The sequence below is a fragment of the Uloborus diversus genome, chromosome 4, assembly GCF_026930045.1.
Source record: "Uloborus diversus isolate 005 chromosome 4, Udiv.v.3.1, whole genome shotgun sequence".
In the NCBI taxonomy this organism is placed as follows: Eukaryota; Metazoa; Arthropoda; class Arachnida; order Araneae; family Uloboridae; genus Uloborus; species Uloborus diversus.
In genome coordinates this window covers 84109380-84114541 of record NC_072734.1, presented here as the reverse complement: position 1 = coordinate 84114541, position 5162 = coordinate 84109380, and positions in this window count along the sequence as shown.

Below are 5162 nucleotides of genomic sequence, written 5' to 3'. Positions count from 1 at the left end.
TTATGCATGCAGTGTGTTAACTCAGAATAATTGTTTTATGAACTTAAACTAATAATATTTTGGTTGTTTTAGGCCTCCTACACACGAGACGGTTAGTGAAATCAACTTTTCGAAAAAGTCGGCTGTTAACTATAGTAGAACATCTCCGTAAGGGACACTAATGCGACCAGACATTATGTCTCTTAAATAGAGGTGTCCCTTCTTCGGAGGTATTTTAGTTTATGCATGCAGTGCGTTAACTCAGAATAATTGTTTTATGAACTTAAACTAATAATATTTTGGTTGTTTTAGGATTCCTACACACGAGACGGTTAGTGAAATCAACTTTTCGAAAAAGTTGCCTGTTAACTACAGTAGAACCTCTCCGTAAGGGACACTAATGCGACCAGACATTATGTCTCTTAAATAGAGGTGTCCCTTCTTCGGAGGTATTTTAGTTTATGCATGCAGTGCGTTAACTCAGAATAATTGTTTTATGAACTTAAACTAATAATATTTTGGTTGTTTTAGGATTCCTACACACGAGACGGTTAGTGAAATCAACTTTTCGAAAAAGTCGCCTGTTAACTATAGTAGAACCTCTCCGTAAGGGACACTAATGCGACCAGACATTATGTCTCTTAAATAGAGGTGTCCCTTCTTCGGAGGTATTTTAGTTTATGCATGCAGTGCGTTAACTCAGAATAATTGTTTTATGAACTTAAACTAATAATATTTTGGTTGTTTTAGGATTCCTACACACGAGACGGTTAGTGAAATCAACTTTTCGAAAAAGTCGCCTGTTAACTATAGTAGAACCTCTCCGTAAGGGACACTAATGCGACCAGACATTATGTCTCTTAAATAGAGGTGTCCCTTCTTCGGAGGTATTTTAGTTTATGCATGCAGTGCGTTAACTCAGAATAATTGTTTTATGAACTTAAACTAATAATATTTTGGTTGTTTTAGGCCTCCTACACGCGAGACGGTTAGTGAAATCAACTTTTCGAAAAAGTCGGCTGTTAACTACAGTAGAACCTCTCCGTAAGGGACACTAATGCGACCAGACATTATGTCTCTTAAATAGAGGTGTCCCTTCTTCGGAGGTATTTTAGTTTATGCATGCAGTGTGTTAACTCAGAATAATTGTTTTATGAACTTAAACTAATAATATTTTGGTTGTTTTAGGATTCCTACACACGAGACGGTTAGTGAAATCAACTTTTCGAAAAAATCGCCTGTTAACTATAGTAGAACCTCTCCGTAAGGGACACTAATGCGACCAGACATTATGTCTCTTAAATAGAGGTGTCCCTTCTTCGGAGGTATTTTAGTTTATGCATGCAGTGCGTTAACTCAGAATAATTGTTTTATGAACTTAAACTAATAATATTTGGTTGTTTTAGGCCTCCTACACACGAGACGGTTAGTGAAATCAACTTTTCGAAAAAGTCGGCTGTTAACTACAGTAGAACCTCTCCGTAAGGGACACTAATGCGACCAGACATTATGTCTCTTAAATAGAGGTGTCCCTTCTTCGGAGGTATTTTAGTTTATGCATGCAGTGTGTTAACTCAGAATAATTGTTTTATGAACTTAAACTAATAATATTTTGGTTGTTTTAGGCCTCCTACACACGAGACGGTTAGTGAAATCAACTTTTCGAAAAAGTCGGCTGTTAACTACAGTAGAACCTCTCCGTAAGGGACACTAATGCGACCAGACATTATGTCTCTTAAATAGAGGTGTCCCTTCTTCGGAGGTATTTTAGTTTATGCATGCAGTGCGTTAACTCAGAATAATTGTTTTATGAACTTAAATAATAATATTTTGGTTGTTTTAGGATTCCTACACACGAGACGGTTAGTGAAATCAACTTTTCGAAAAAATCGCCTGTTAACTATAGTAGAACCTCTCCGTAAGGGACACTAATGCGACCAGACATTATGTCTCTTAAATAGAGGTGTCCCTTCTTCGGAGGTATTTTAGTTTATGCATGCAGTGCGTTAACTCAGAATAATTGTTTTATGAACTTAAACTAATAATATTTGGTTGTTTTAGGCCTCCTACACACGAGACGGTTAGTGAAATCAACTTTTCGAAAAAGTCGGCTGTTAACTACAGTAGAACCTCTCCGTAAGGGACACTAATGCGACCAGACATTATGTCTCTTAAATAGAGGTGTCCCTTCTTCGGAGGTATTTTAGTTTATGCATGCAGTGTGTTAACTCAGAATAATTGTTTTATGAACTTAAACTAATAATATTTTGGTTGTTTTAGGCCTCCTACACACGAGACGGTTAGTGAAATCAACTTTTCGAAAAAGTCGGCTGTTAACTACAGTAGAACCTCTCCGTAAGGGACACTAATGCGACCAGACATTATGTCTCTTAAATAGAGGTGTCCCTTCTTCGGAGGTATTTTAGTTTATGCATGCAGTGCGTTAACTCAGAATAATTGTTTTATGAACTTAAATAATAATATTTTGGTTGTTTTAGGATTCCTACACACGAGACGGTTAGTGAAATCAACTTTTCGAAAAAGTCGCCTGTTAACTATAGTAGAACCTCTCCGTAAGGGACACTAATGCGACCAGACATTATGTCCCTTAAATAGAGGTGTTCCTTCTTCGGAGGTATTTTAGTTTATGCATGCAGTGCGTTAACTCAGAATAATTGTTTTATGAACTTAAACTAATAATATTTTGGTTGTTTTAGGATTCCTACACACGAGACGGTTAGTGAAATCAACTTTTCGAAAAAGTCGCCTGTTAACTATAGTAGAACCTCTCCGTAAGGGACACTAATGCGACCAGACATTATGTCTCTTAAATAGAGGTGTCCCTTCTTCGGAGGTATTTTAGTTTATGCATGCAGTGCGTTAACTCAGAATAATTGTTTTATGAACTTAAACTAATAATATTTTGGTTGTTTTAGGCCTCCTACACACGAGACGGTTAGTGAAATCAACTTTTCGAAAAAGTCGGCTGTTAACTACAGTAGAACCTCTCCGTAAGGGACACTAATGCGACCAGACATTATGTCTCTTAAATAGAGGTGTCCCTTCTTCGGAGGTATTTTAGTTTATGCATGCAGTGTGTTAACTCAGAATAATTGTTTTATGAACTTAAACTAATAATATTTTGGTTGTTTTAGGCCTCCTACACACGAGACGGTTAGTGAAATCAACTTTTCGAAAAAGTCGGCTGTTAACTACAGTAGAACCTCTCCGTAAGGGACACTAATGCGACCAGACATTATGTCTCTTAAATAGAGGTGTCCCTTCTTCGGAGGTATTTTAGTTTATGCATGCAGTGTGTTAACTCAGAATAATTGTTTTATGAACTTAAACTAATAATATTTTGGTTGTTTTAGGATTCCTACACACGAGACGGTTAGTTAAATCAACTTTTCGAAAAAGTCGCCTGTTAACTATAGTAGAACCTCTCCGTAAGGGACACGAATGCGACCAGACATTATGTCTCTTAAATAGAGGTGTCCCTTCTTCGGAGGTATTTTAGTTTATGCATGCAGTGTGTTAACTCAGAATAATTGTTTTATGAACTTAAACTAATAATATTTTGGTTGTTTTAGGATTCCTACACACGAGACGGTTAGTGAAATCAACTTTTCGAAAAAGTCGCCTGTTAACTATAGTAGAACCTCTCCGTAAGGGACACTAATGCGACCAGACATTATGTCTCTTAAATAGAGGTGTCCCTTCTTCGGAGGTATTTTAGTTTATGCATGCAGTGCGTTAACTCAGAATAATTGTTTTATGAACTTAAACTAATAATATTTTGGTTGTTTTAGGCCTCCTACACACGAGACGGTTAGTGAAATCAACTTTTCGAAAAAGTCGGCTGTTAACTACAGTAGAACCTCTCCGTAAGGGACACTAATGCGACCAGACATTATGTCTCTTAAATAGAGGTGTCCCTTCTTCGGAGGTATTTTAGTTTATGCATGCAGTGTGTTAACTCAGAATAATTGTTTTATGAACTTAAACTAATAATATTTTGGTTGTTTTAGGCCTCCTACACACGAGACGGTTAGTGAAATCAACTTTTCGAAAAAGTCGGCTGTTAACTACAGTAGAACCTCTCCGTAAGGGACACTAATGCGACCAGACATTATGTCTCTTAAATAGAGGTGTCCCTTCTTCGGAGGTATTTTAGTTTATGCATGCAGTGTGTTAACTCAGAATAATTGTTTTATGAACTTAAACTAATAATATTTTGGTTGTTTTAGGATTCCTACACACGAGACGGTTAGTTAAATCAACTTTTCGAAAAAGTCGCCTGTTAACTATAGTAGAACCTCTCCGTAAGGGACACGAATGCGACCAGACATTATGTCTCTTAAATAGAGGTGTCCCTTCTTCGGAGGTATTTTAGTTTATGCATGCAGTGTGTTAACTCAGAATAATTGTTTTATGAACTTAAACTAATAATATTTTGGTTGTTTTAGGATTCCTACACACGAGACGGTTAGTGAAATCAACTTTTCGAAAAAGTCGCCTGTTAACTATAGTAGAACCTCTCCGTAAGGGACACTAATGCGACCAGACATTATGTCTCTTAAATAGAGGTGTCCCTTCTTCGGAGGTATTTTAGTTTATGCATGCAGTGCGTTAACTCAGAATAATTGTTTTATGAACTTAAACTAATAATATTTTGGTTGTTTTAGGCCTCCTACACACGAGACGGTTAGTGAAATCAACTTTTCGAAAAAGTCGGCTGTTAACTACAGTAGAGCCTCTCCGTAAGGGACACTAATGCGACCAGACATTATGTCTCTTAAATAGAGGTGTCCCTTCTTCGGAGGAATTTTAGTTTATGCATGCAGTGTGTTAACTCAGAATAATTGTTTTATGAACTTAAACTAATAATATTTTGGTTGTTTTTAGGCCTCCTACACACGAGACGGTTAGTGAAATCAACTTTTCGAAAAAGTCGGCTGTTAACTACAGTAGAACCTCTCCGTAAGGTACACTAAATGCGACCAGACATTATGTCTCTTAAATAGAGGTGTCCCTTCTTCGGAGGTATTTTAGTTTATGCATGCAGTGTGTTAGCTCAGAATAATTGTTTTATGAACTGAAACTAATAATATTTTGGGTTGTTTTAGGATTCCTACACACGAGACGGTTAGTGAAATCAACTTTTCGAAAAAGTCGCCTGA